This window comes from Pan paniscus, chromosome 9 (genome assembly GCF_029289425.2).
Source record: "Pan paniscus chromosome 9, NHGRI_mPanPan1-v2.0_pri, whole genome shotgun sequence".
Classification (NCBI taxonomy): Eukaryota; Metazoa; Chordata; class Mammalia; order Primates; family Hominidae; genus Pan; species Pan paniscus.
The window spans coordinates 69,156,680-69,169,631 of NC_073258.2; the positions used below are offsets into that span (position 1 = coordinate 69,156,680).

The 12,952-nt window shown below is 52.3% G+C and overlaps 1 protein-coding gene across 7 annotated transcripts in view; it reads right to left on the bottom strand.

Annotated features, from left to right (window-relative positions):
• The window catches only part of KMT5B (lysine methyltransferase 5B), a 59,112-nt gene extending 49,637 nt beyond the window's left edge, over positions 1-9,475 (bottom strand). For 2 of the 7 annotated variants that reach the window (XM_034933191.3, XM_034933189.3), the window contains exon 1: positions 8,963-9,474. The gene's annotated coding sequence lies outside the window, so the exon portion shown is untranslated. Of the gene's footprint in view, positions 1-8,623; positions 8,784-8,962 lie in introns of those variants that run through there. The other 5 variants (XM_063608619.1, XM_034933187.3, XM_034933188.4 and 2 more) reach the window with 5 other exon arrangements.
• Between the last annotated feature and the right edge of the window lie 3,477 nt (positions 9,476-12,952).

A 12,952-nucleotide genomic window follows, 5' to 3' on the forward strand; every position in this document is an offset into this window, starting at 1 on the left:
AGAGCAGCTTCCCTCCACAGCCCTGCCAACGCCTTGACTTTGGCCCAGTGAAACTGATGTTGAACTTCTGGCCTCGAAAACCGTGAGAGAATAAATTTCTGGTTTTTTTTTTTTTTTTGACACAGAGTCTCACGTGTTGCCTAGGCTGGAGGCAGTGGTGCGATCTCAGCTCACTGTAACCTCCACCTCCCAGATTCCAGCAATTTCTCCTGCCTCAGCCTCCTGAGTAGCTGGGATTATAGGCACCTGCTGCCACGCCAGGCTAATTTTTGTATTTTTAGTAGAGATGGGGTTTCGCCATGTTGGCCAGGATGGTCTCGAACTCTTGACCTCAAGTGATCCGCCCACCTTGGCCTCCCAAAGTGCTGGGATTAAGGTGTGAGCCACTGTGCCCAGCCCATTTCTGTTGTTTTAAGCTGCTAAATTTATGGAATTTGTTACAGTGACCACATAACAGAGATTATGAAAAACTAAACCAAAGTAGAAACGCTTTACAGTTACCACACTCCAAAAATACATAAAATTCCAACATGTCACAGGAAAAAAGATTTTAAACAACTTTTAAAACAGTGTATTTAAAACAAGTTTTAAAAGACTGGGCAACAAAGTGAGACCCTCATCTCTACCAAAAAAAAAAAAAAAAAAAAGTAGCCAGTTGTGCTGGTGCGCAACTTCAGTCCCTGCTACTCAGGAGGCTGAGGCTGAAGGATCATGGGAGTCCAGGAGGTAGAGGCTGCAGTGAGCTATGATCATGCCACTGCACTCCAGCCTGGGTGACAGAGTGAGACCTCACCTTTAAAAACATAAATAAATAAAAAGTTTAAATCATACACTATCCTTCAACTGAAGGTATAAAATACAGCTACTGAGTTATATAGATTTTGAAAATAGAGCCAGCCTCTTAATTACACCTCTGATTACTCACATACTTGCTAGGCCAGATAACCATGATCTTCCTGAATAGCATTGTAATTGAAATTTTTCTATTTATATTAAAACTTACAATAAAAACTGAAACTATTAGAATTTCTCATTGAGCAAAACATTTTAAGGAGCAAACTATCCACTACTGGTAAGTTTATGATCAGACATTCGCAATTCTTTTTTTTTTTTTTTTTTTTCAGACGGAGTCTCGCTCTGTCCACCAGGCTGGAGTGCAGTGGCATGATCTCAGCTCACTGCAAGCTCCACCTCCCGGGTTCAAGCCATTCTCCTGCCTCAGCCTCCTGAGTACCTGGGACTACAGACACCCGCCACCACAATTAGCTAACTTTTTGTATTTTTAGTACAGACAGGGTTTCACCGTGTTAGCCAGGATGGTCTCAATCTCCTGACCTCGAGATCCACCCACCTCGGCCTCCCAAAGTGCTGGGATTACAGGCGTGAGCCACTGCGCCCAGCCAGACGTTCGCAATTCTTAAGACTTACTTATTTGGCTACTGATCTACAGCCAGACATGTAAGAAACTCCTAATTGCCTTATCACAGAAAATACTGCTTCATTCTTAAATATCACATTCAATACGTATTTACGACGAGGGATGTCATGTAAGAAAGACTTCATGTCTTCATCTCAGTAGTTATTTTAAAACAAAGGTTTTCACTGATGGGGTTGTTGAGGGAAAGTCCTCAAAAAAACTTCCAGAAGAAAACAAAAAATGCCTGCTTCCCCCATCTCTCCACATTTGATCCATCTGCTTACCTAGCAGTGCCTAGAAATAAAATCAAGGATGCTTTCTTTGTTACTGTTTTCTCTAGGACTCAAACAGCCATTCACGTTTCTAGAAGCAGATGCCACCTAGTGTCAAATGACTGTAAGTACAGCCTTTACAGCCCACAGTTTGTCAGAAGTTACAAGAAGTACATCAAAGATTTTTACTGGGCAAGGACAAGTGTGAGGAAAAGCTTCCAAAAGGTGGTTCTTGGGCTGGACGTTAGAGGCCACTTTGAGTTTGCCAGCTGGTGGGCTTTGCAGAGGCAGCCCACACAGGGATTAAGGATGTGGCTCTGCAGTCAAAGCACCTGTCCCACCCTAGCTTCATCCTTACCCCAGCAGTGTGAGCAGACGAGTTATTTAACTTCACCGACGCCCCACCAGTACAATGAAAAGAAGGCCTCCCTAGGTTTGGCACAAGATATTTTAAATGAGCACAAACTGCTAACAAGTTAAGGTCTCCCCTTCCAAGTAACTAAGGCAAAAGCAAAGCAGGCCAGAAACATTCTTCACGAAACTTTAATCAAGTAGAAATTTCCCTTCTATTCCCCACCATAACTCACACATGAAAAAAAAAATCTCATCACCTCACCCATTTAAAAAAGAACAAATGTGCAAAAGAATAATTATGACACAAGGCTGAGCACCAGTTCTGCTTTCCCTACGGTTCCCAAACAGAAGGAATGTAACTTCTGGCTGCAACACGCATGATTAAAGATCATGCCAAGCAGCAGGGCACAGTGGCTCACGTCTGTAATCCCAGCACTTTGGGAGGCTGAGGCGGGCGGATCACGAGGTCAGGAGATCGAGACCATCCTGGCTAACACAGTGAAACCCCGTCTCCACTAAAAATACAAAAAATTAGCCGGGCGTGGTGGCAGCTGAGGCAGGAGAATGGTGTGAACCTGGGAGGCGGAGCTTGCAGTGAGCCGAGATTGCGCCACTGCACTCCAGCCTCGGCGACAGAGCGAGACTCCGTTTCAAAAAAAAAAAAAAAAAAAAAAATCATGCCAAGCTACATCTCCCATCCTAAACATTCAGAGGGACCACAGACTGGACTACAGAGCTTCTTACAACACAGTTTAGTTTGTGGTGTACCTGGTCAAACAGATTATTTTCACACCCTATAAAAGAAGATACACACATCACTGCCCTTTAACACACACTCAATACTATCATCCCCATTTTACAAATGAGAACAAAACTCAAAGAATTAGAAAAAAAACTGAAGCCAAGTCCAGGCTGAGAGACTGTGTACTGTTAATATCACACAAAAAAGCAACACAGGCCAGGCACCGTGGCTCACGCCTGTAATCCCAGCACTTTGGGAGGCCGAGGTGGGCGGATCACGAGGTCAACAATTCGAGACCAGCCTGGCGAACATAGTGAAAATCCATTTCTACTAAAAATACAAAAATTAGCCAGGCATGGTGGCACCTGCCCGTAGTCCCAGCTACTCGGGAGGCTGAGGCAGGAGAATCGCTTGAACCCAGGAGGCAGAGGTTGTGGTGAACCAAGATCGTGCCACTGCACTCCAGCTTGGGCAACAGAGTGAGACTCCATCTCAAAAAAAAAAACAAACCAAAAAACAACACAGAATAATGACCGAAACAAATTTTTTATTTTTTTAGACGCTGTCTCGCTCTATTGCCCAGGCTGGAGTGCAGTGGCACGATCTCTGCTCACTGCAACCTCCGCCTCCCAGGTTCAAGGAATTCTCTGTCTCAGCCTCCCGAGTAGCAGGAATTACAAGTGCCCACCACCACGCCCAGCTAATTTTTGTATTTTCAGTAGAGACAGCGTTTCACCATGTTGGCCAGGATGGTCTTGAACTCCTGACCACGTGATTCACCCGTCTCGGCCTCCCAAAGTGCTGAGGTTACAGGCGTGAGCCATCACGCCTGGCCCCAAACAAATTTTTAAACACACTTCGCCCAAGCCAGGCACGGTGGCTCACGCCTGTAATCCCAGCACTTTAGGAGGCCGAGGCGGGAGGGTCACGAGGTCAGGAGTTCAAGACCAGCCTGGCCAACATGGTGAAACCCCATCTCTACTAAAAATACAAAAGTTAGCTAGGCGTGGTGGCACGTGGCTGTAATCCCAGCTACTCGGGAGGCTGAGGCAGGAGAATTGCATGAACCGGGACCTGGGAGGTGGAGGTTGCAATGAGCCAAGATTGTGCCACTGCACTCCAGCCTGGGCAACAGAGTGAGACTCTGTCTCCAAACAAACAAACAAAAAAACCACTGTGCCCCATATTTGAAGAGTAAAACTCTAGAGCAAAATAGACAACGTTCCTGACTGCACAGAGGTCAGAGCATACTATGGGAAGAGACGTAAGTAAGTATGTGGTTATCAATCTGATGCGAGCTGTAAGAAAAACAAACAGGATGTTAGGAGAGAGACTAATGTGAGAATGGACTTGAGATGGGATGATCAGGGAAATATAAATCAAAATTGTAAATATAAAAACAAGACCAGACATGGCAGCTCATCCTATAATCCCAGCACTCTGGGAGGCCAAGGCGAGATGATTGCTTGGGCCCAGGAGACTAAGGCTGCAGTGAACTGGGATTATGCCACTGCTCTCCAGCCTGGGAGGCTACAAGACCCTGTCTCAAAAACAAACAAACAAACAAAACATACCTTTTTTGGGTCAAAAGCCCTCCTGGTACTTATTTATATGCACCAAACAAATATTTGCTTTAAACCCTCCAGGACCCTGAATGACGTCTGGTTTTGTTTCCTTTCCAAGGGGGAAAGTGAAGGGGGGTTTCCTATGGTGCCACTGGCTCACTGGCTGAAGGATCAAGCCCCCTTTTACTTCTCAGTGAGGAAAGCTGCAGCTTCCTAAAATCAGATTGGTTTTCTTATATCTATTTCTCCATATGATGCAACATAAACATTGCCTCGAAAATAAAAATACTCCTCAGAGACCATTAAAATGTATCAGACATTTCAACCGTGTTATACAAATCAGACAGGCAAAACAATTCATCGGGCCGACCTAGAATCCACTCAGTTCAACAAACTTATGAAGAACCTCCCAGAGCTGCCAGGCACTGTTCGTGGTGCTGGAATACTGGTCATGTCCAGGGAACACTAGAGGGCGCATGAGAGCTTCTACTTTCAGGAAAATCAGTCGTTGAGTCAGGGAAGAAAACCAAACAGATGCATAAGGGGAAAAAAAAGTTACCTGAGAACAGGGTAGAAAAGTACAGACTAGGAAGCAGAATGACCCTTCACTGAATGGGCCTTTTGCGTAAGGCCTGAGAAGCAAGCCGAGTGCCATTAGAGATGTGCTGACCAGGCATTCCTATAAAGGTGGCACAAGGTAGAAACACAGGTGTCAGAACACACGCATTCGGTTTCTACTGGTTCCCCTAACATGCAGGACTCGGGATTCGCTAGCTCAGCAACCCTATCAGGTGAAACAGGTATTAGCACTACAACAAGGAGGCTAAAGCTCAGAAACAAATTGCTTTCCTAAACTCAAAGTGCTACTAAGTGGTAAGGGTGGGTCTAAAACCTTCATCTTTAAACTGCAGTCTGGGGTTTACTCCAGTGCTTGAGCCACGTGTACCACCTAGAGGTTTATCACCAGCAAATGATCCCCGGATCTAGGTACTGTTTTCTTTCCTTTTTTTTTTTTTTTTTTTTTTTTTAAGAGACGGATTCTTGCTCTGTCGCCCAGGCTGGAGTGCAGTGGAGCCATCTCTGCTCACTGCAACCTCCAACTCCCGGGTTCACACCATTCTCCTGCCTCAGCCTCCGGAGTAGCTGGGACTACAGGCTAATTTTTGTATTTTTAGTAGAGATGGGGTTTCACCGTGTTAGCCAGGATGGTCTCAATCTCCTGACCTCGTGATCCACCCGCCTCGGCATCCCAAAGTGCTGGGATTACAGGCGTGAGCCACCGTACCCGGCCGGTACTGTTTTCTTTAGTGTGCTATTACAACAGACAAACTAAGACAGCTTATAGAGATGCAACTGGCATTGTAGGAGTCATACAGGCCCCCAATCAAGCTCTGGGGGAGGGGCACTGATACCCTAGTCTCTCAATTCTAAAACCCAACTGACTAACTATCTCATAATGACATTTCAAAAAAAGGAGGTAAAACTACATGAAACATGCAGATGAACTAAGGTAATTAGAGAGATGTCAAAATATGATTAAAATAATTATTAGGAGAAAATAGGATGGCAGTGAAGTGTAAAAGATGAAGCATTAATACAATTTTGGATTGGAAGTGACCTCAGAGTCGTTTTGTAGACGGAGTCTAGGCCCTATCAATGACTTATACAAACAGTGATAGAGCAGAGAATGGTATTGATTCTTATTCCATGGTCCTTCAACTATTCTTAAAATTACACTTCTATACAGCAGTCATCATTTGACATACGGCCCTAGAAGATGGCCTGGTGTTCAAGTCTGTCTCATTCGGAGACCGGCTAGCCCCAAATCAACCCCATCCAGACACATAATGGATCACCCCCTGCATTTACTTAACATGCAGTATTGTAGCTAACAGGGTGATGGAGCAGAGGGAGGACACATGGTCCCTATCGTCAAAAGTGTGAGGAAGATTCTTAACCATCAGAGCGTTCTAGGGCTGACATAGTCGGGGAACTCCTGACCACGGAGAAGGATTTTGCCAATGGAGAGAAAGTAAAGCTCATACATGGTACACAGAAACACGAAATAATGGGACCACGGCGATTTATCTGAAAGGATTTGCTCTGTAAGCCATGGGAAGGGCATTCCTGTGGACAGGGAGCTGCTTAGATGCCACACACACAAATCTCTTTATCACACAACCTGGCCACGAACCCAGGCCCTATAAACCCACAAACTGATAATCAGGTAAAGGAAAATCAGATTCAACCTCCTTTTTAAATAACCCAAGAGAAAAATCACCAACAACATCCCCCACCCACTAAATTCTCTGCTGAAAGACACGCAGACACCGGGACACTTCCTTCACACGCGTCTCTCCCTGTCAGAGTCCGCTACCCTCCATCCACCTCCACCTTCCCCAGTACTGTCCCCTGGCATTTGCTGCGAGAATAAAAAGTTCACTGCATGAGCAGTTCAGGGTGTTTGGGAAGGCAGATGAAAATAAAGGCGCGAGAGCACTTGGAAATGATGATGGATAAAGAATCAAGCCCTACCCTACTCTCTTATTGAAGAAATATCTACCATATTCCCTTCACTCTCCAGCTCAGTTTTTAAAATATAATTATGTTTGTAAACAACATTAAAGTGGATTTATTTTGAAAAACTAATACAAACTATTAAGCTTGACAACTTGGAGATTAATAAATTAACCCATTCATTAAGGGTCTATGAGCACCTACTCTGTACCTGCCCGTGGGCGGACGAGATAACAAGAGACTCAAAAACTCACGAGAAACCACCCCAACGGCTGTGTGTGTGAAGGTTTCACCAGGAAGCAACATTCTCACGGGGCCTTTCTGAAGGACAAGAGTGTACGGGGTGGAGAAAAGGGGTGGAGGAATGCCGGGCAGGGCACGGCCGACAGGGACCAGGTATGGGAAGCTATTGGAACCAGAGCTTGGGAGAGGGACCAGAATGTCGAATGTTTAGAGATTACAAAGTGAAAAATGGGCTGGAGTTCCCACACAAGCCGGGATTAGAGCGTTTGTGGACTCTAACCTGGGAATATAAGGCACTCCAAGAGGGACAGGGCCACACCTCTGGTTCAAATTGCTAAACCTTCAGATACACAATAAATCTGTATTTACAGCAAGCAGCAATTTATGTATTTCAACATGCACACATTATCTGTAATTATTTCAGGTAAAAATGGTTTCCTCCTCTTTTGAAAATACTTCTTTTTACTACTAATTATCAATATTATAGGCGTGTTCTCAATATTAAAGACTAAAGGAAAAAAGTTATAGCTGGCAACTGCATCCTCTAAAGATCCTACACAGCAAAGTTCAGACCTATATGGCCATCCTCAACTACACTTTATATCAAACTGGTTTAAATCGAAAAAGGGCCACATCACAAAGAACCACAATCAATCAAATTAATTCACCTGCCCTCTATTCTAAGGAAAACTCCCCCCACTCCAGGTAAATTTCATTTGGCAAATTCTTAAAAATTAACTTGAAAGAACACATGTTCACCTCCCCAGTATTCCGAAAGTTCCACCACTTAATAAATCGTTAAGTTACTGTTTCAGACCCAGGTCCAATAAACCCAAACAGACTGAATTTCTCAGCACCCAACTTGTTTCTATCTTAATCCAGCAAGTTGCATCGAGTTGTCATTGTTCCTCCTTCCAAGGCGGAGGTGACAACGGTGCACATCATCCGCGGCTACGTGGAAGGACAGACAGACACCAGGGGACGCAGGGAGAGCGGATAAAGCACAAAGGAGAGGCAGCGGCCGCGGGGTCGCCGGGCCACGGCCAGGGGCGCCGTCGGGGAGGAGGGTGGGCTGCAGGACGAGCTCGGGAGGGCTCCGAAATGCGCTCGGGCCAAAACAAAAACAAAAAGTTCAGCGCGGCAGTGGGAGCAGATTGGGCGAGACGGTTCACGGCTGCCCATTGGAGAAAAGGGAAAACAGAGTCCCCCAATCGCGAGCGGCGGGGCTGCTCCCCTCGTGCGGCCGCGGGCCCGGCCCCGACGCTGCCCGGCGGCCGCTACCGCTCCCTTCCGGCCGCGGCCACCACTGCAGGCCCCGCGCCGGCCCCGCACCGGCCCGGCCGCAGCCCCGCCCCCCGCGCCCGGCCGCTTGCGCCCGGCCCCGGCCCCACCCGCCCTGGCCCCGGAGCCCTGCGACCGGCCTGGGCCCGCGGTCCCCCACGTCCCCGCCCGCCCCGTCACCGAGGCCGCCCCCCGCACACCCTCGCCGGCGCCCGCCCCTCCCCCGACTCACCGCCTGCGCCGCCCCGCTCCTCCTCGGGGCGCGTCCCAGGCCCCGCTGCCCGGCCGCTGCGATGCGGGGCCGCGCCGCCGGGCCCCGCGTCCCAGTCCCCCCCAGAAAATTAATCACTAAAAATAATTCCAGAGAAAAATGGAGAGTAAAATCCAAGATGGCGGCGCGGGCCGCAGCACCGCTCGCTCCCTCCGCTGACGGGAAAAATGAGTCCCCGCAGCGTCCGAGCCCCCCGCCCCCAACCGGCCGCCGCCACCGCCGTCGCGCCCCCCGCGCCCCCGGCCTCGGCTCGCCGCGCCCCCGGCGCCCGCCCCCGCGCCCCGCCACCCGGGGCCTCACCTCCGCCTCGCGCACGGCCGCCCGTACGAAAACCGTCCGCCGGCTTCAGGACTCCGCGTCCCAGGTCCGTGCGCCGCGCGGTGCCGCCTCCGGTTCCCGGGCGTCCTCACCTCATCGCCCCGCAGCCCTGCCGCCCGCACCGCCGCCGCGTCGCCGCCCCCGGTGAGCCGCCTGGACCCCGCCCGGGCACGGTGGAAGGATACGAAAAGAAGGCCGCGGCCTCGACGGCGGAGGGACACCGTGCGGCGCAGCCGCCACAGTGTGCGCGCGCCTCCCGCCCGGCCCAGCCGCCGCGGCGCTTCCACGGGGCTCTGTGCGGGACGCGGGCACGCGCGGGGAGCGAATTCTGTGCCGGGCGCTCCCGACGGCGGAGGGACAAAGGGCGATTCAGAGCGAGCCGTCGCCTCCCCTCGTGGCGGAGGGATTCGCGGCCGGCCGGTAGGCGGCTGGGATCCCTCCGCCCTCCCTGCCCTTTAAATCGCGGCTGAGGCGGCGTCGCCCGCGCCCCGCGGGCGCCACCTTAGGGTCCCCTGCAGCCCTTACGCGACCGCATTCCGGTCCCGGTCCCCGCGGGACCGCGGCGGCTGTCCCGGGCCTTGGGTCTTTGCACACCTGCCCCTACCAGGGACGGCTCTAGAGCCAGCCTCTCCGGCTGCAGCCCTGGGGAAGGGGACCCCCCCCCCTCCCGCCGCGCGTCCCAGTTGCTCCGAGGGAGGTGGCCCCGGGCAGACGAGCGTTTTTGTTGTGGGAATGGGGGTCACTGGCAGCAGATGCACCCTAAGACCGTGTGGGCAGGCTGAGCGTTCCTGCGCGGAGCATGCGAGGGAGGAGGAGAGCGGGCGCGCCTTGGCCTGGCCCCCCGCGGGCCCCGCCGCCCCCAGCACCCACTATGTGCCCCGCGCCGTGCTCCGCTCCACTCCGGGTGTGCCCTGCGCGCTGGCCGTGCGGTCCCTCCTCGGGGATCCCGGGCTGGCGGGGAGATCCTGAGGGACCGGGCCGCCTGCGAGCCGGGGAGCTGCGAAGCTTGCCTGGGCATCGATCTTGTAGTCCAGACAACAGAACGATGAGCGCGCTCCCGGCCCCTGCGGGGCTGCCCAGGGCCTCCGCGCATCCTCCCTCTCACGCGTCAGGACGACCCCCGGAGGTGGGGGCCATGTGGGTCCCACTTTACACCTAGGGAAACTGAGGCACAGGGAGTTCCGTGACCTCTATGACAACTAGTCAGGGCTTGAGCCAGAGCCCTCATTCAGCATTCGGGTGAAAAATGCAGAATAAATCAGGAAGCGGGTGCGGAGGACCTCCAAGAAGTTGAGGTTGGCATAGGCGTGCAGATGCCTGGAACTTGGTGCCGGCAGGTGCCCAAGGAAGCGCAGACCTGGAGTGTGAATTGAAGCGTGTTGGGGAAAGGGGGTGCCTAGGATATGGGCGGGTAGTGGGACCAGCCAGTGTCAAGGCCCTGGGAGGGGAGAGAGGCTGCCCTTGCCACAGAGAGGAGGCGGGCAGGGCAGGCAGCTCAGTCAGATGCCAGGAAGAGCCGCAGCCTGCCTTAGTTTTCCCCTGCGGCTCCAGGGCCATCATCCTCCACAAAGGATGATGAATCGAGGCCGTGGACGACCACCCATCACAAGAACTGGACTAAGTCCAACTAACACTGACGCACAGCGCCTCCCTCATTTGCCCTCATTCTCGACCTTGACTTTGGCTGGTAGACATGATGCTCATTACCGCCTTCCACAGAGGGAAACTGAGGCACGGTGACTCGCTGAGGGCACATGGCTGACGGAGGCAGAAGCGGGTCTCATCTTCAAAACAGAGCTCCTCCCACTGCCCTCACCTGCCCTATCAGCAGCTTCCTCCTTTTGGAGGCCGATTCGGGTGTGGGCGGTGGGCACAGCCCAAGCACTTCTCCTGTCTGCCCTTTCACTAAAAGCAGCGTCATCTGTGGCAGCAGAATCCACTCTGCCACGTTCGTCTTTGCAGACGCAACTAACAAATGATTGCTTTGGTGTTCTTGGTTTCTGGTTTATCAGAAACTGTCCAAGGTTTTCATAGTGCCTGGCTCCCAATACTCAACTTGCACCCCAGAAACACTGAGCCTGCCTTTGCCACCCACCACCACCGAATGCCTATGGGAGGCGAGCTCACTAGGGGAATACCATCTGCCTCTAAGTCGACCTTGGTCTCAGGTCCCAAGTCCAGCTATGCCTGAGCAGCCCTCCAGAGCCCCCAAAGCCGATGTCCTGCCCACTCCCAGCTTTCCAGAGCCCACCCCAGCATAGAGGTGCTCTCCATGTGCCCTTCAGGGTGAACGCCAAATCCTGAGTCCTGTGAAGCCCCCATACTTCCAAGATGCAGACACTTCCATGTGTTCACTGCCTGATGCCAAGTCAAGTGTTCTGGGCATTTCCTTGCAAGGCTGGGCCCACAGCCTGGCAGGGATACAGATGAGCAAACCCAAGCCCAGCCTGCTCCCAGGCCCCTAGTTCTGTGTCCATTCCTCCCTCAATCCCCCTACGTTGCCAGCTGCTCTTCCAGCCTCAGCTGAGAGGCCCAGGGTGGGCCAGGGCTCCTGGCAGAGCTGAGTTGGGGTTCAGGACCTTGGTGGAGCCATGCAGGGGGCTTGAGGCCTTTGGGGGTCCCCACTCAGGGAAGCCAGGGCTAGGCTGGGCTGAGAGCACAGCCCAGGAGAGCCCTTCCTAGGGAGACTCCCACAGGAGAGGCCAGTTGGAGGCTCCTCCTGCCAGCTGGCAGGGGAGGGAGAGCAGGAAGTAGGCAGCCAGGCACCTGCCCAGTCCTGTGTGTCAGGAGCCTTTGGCATTTACACTGGGAGACCTCTAGACACCCCAAAGTGGAAGAGCTGAGCCACAGAGGCTGGGGGGCCTCCCCAGCCTGGCCGGACCAAAAGGGATTAACAGCTCTAAAGAAAGACCGAGTCAGCGGAAGGGGCCCGGCTGGCCCCGGAAGCACCGTGAGGCTGGCCAGGAGTGCCAGCCTAGCCCGGAGCTGGCCTAGGAGTGGCACGCTTGCCAGGGCACTGACTGAGGCCATGAAGTCTATTTTGGTCTCTCTAGCAGGGCTGGCTCTGGTGTGTCCAGGGGCACTCCAGCCTAATGCCACCCACCCTGCTATGCTCTCTCGCTCCCTTTCCTCGAGTGCCAGGTTCACCCAGTGACAGGATGGCAGGGATTCACTTGCTTTGATCCTGTGCTTACTGGGATGGCCCACAGGTCACGTTGACCCCAGAATTCCAGGCTGGAGGCAGGTTGCTTTTCATTGTAAAGTGATATGTTGGCTTTCGTGCTCCGCACATGCGTCTGCCCCAGTCCCCACCCCGCCCAGAAGCTAGGACTGCTCTGATGGGAGCAGGTGTCTGAAACCGGAGGGAGAGTGGGGCGTACCCGGCTTTCCCAGTGGCCCCTCTGGGCGGCTGGCGGGTTTCCTGGTCACATTCCTGAACACCACTACCCCCGGCACCATTCTTGCTTTCCACCTGCCCCTCCACTGCCACTGTCCTTGAATAGAAGAAGAAACAGCCACTGAAGCCGGGCGTGGTGGCTCACGCCTGTAATCCCAGCGCTTTGGGAGGCCAAGGTGGGCATATCACCTGAGCTCAGTAGTTTGTGAACAATCTGGCCAACATGGTGAAACCCCGTCTCTACTAAAAATACAAAAATAACTGGACGTGGTGGCGCATGCCTGTAATCCCAGCTACTCAGGAGGCTGAGGCAGGAGAATGGCTTGAACCCGGAAGGTAGAAGTTGCAGTGAGCCAAGATCATGCCAGTACACTCCAGCCTGTTTTTTGAGACTCTGTCTCAAAAAAAAGAAAAAAGAAAAAGAAACAGCCACTGAAAGGTCAAGTGACACACACGAGACCCCTGGTCAACAGCAGCAAGACTGTACAGCAGCTGCCAACAGAGGTTGGCACGAGTCTGACCTGGGTTTGAATCCTAGCTCTGCAGTTTACCAGCCATGGGATTTGGGACAAATG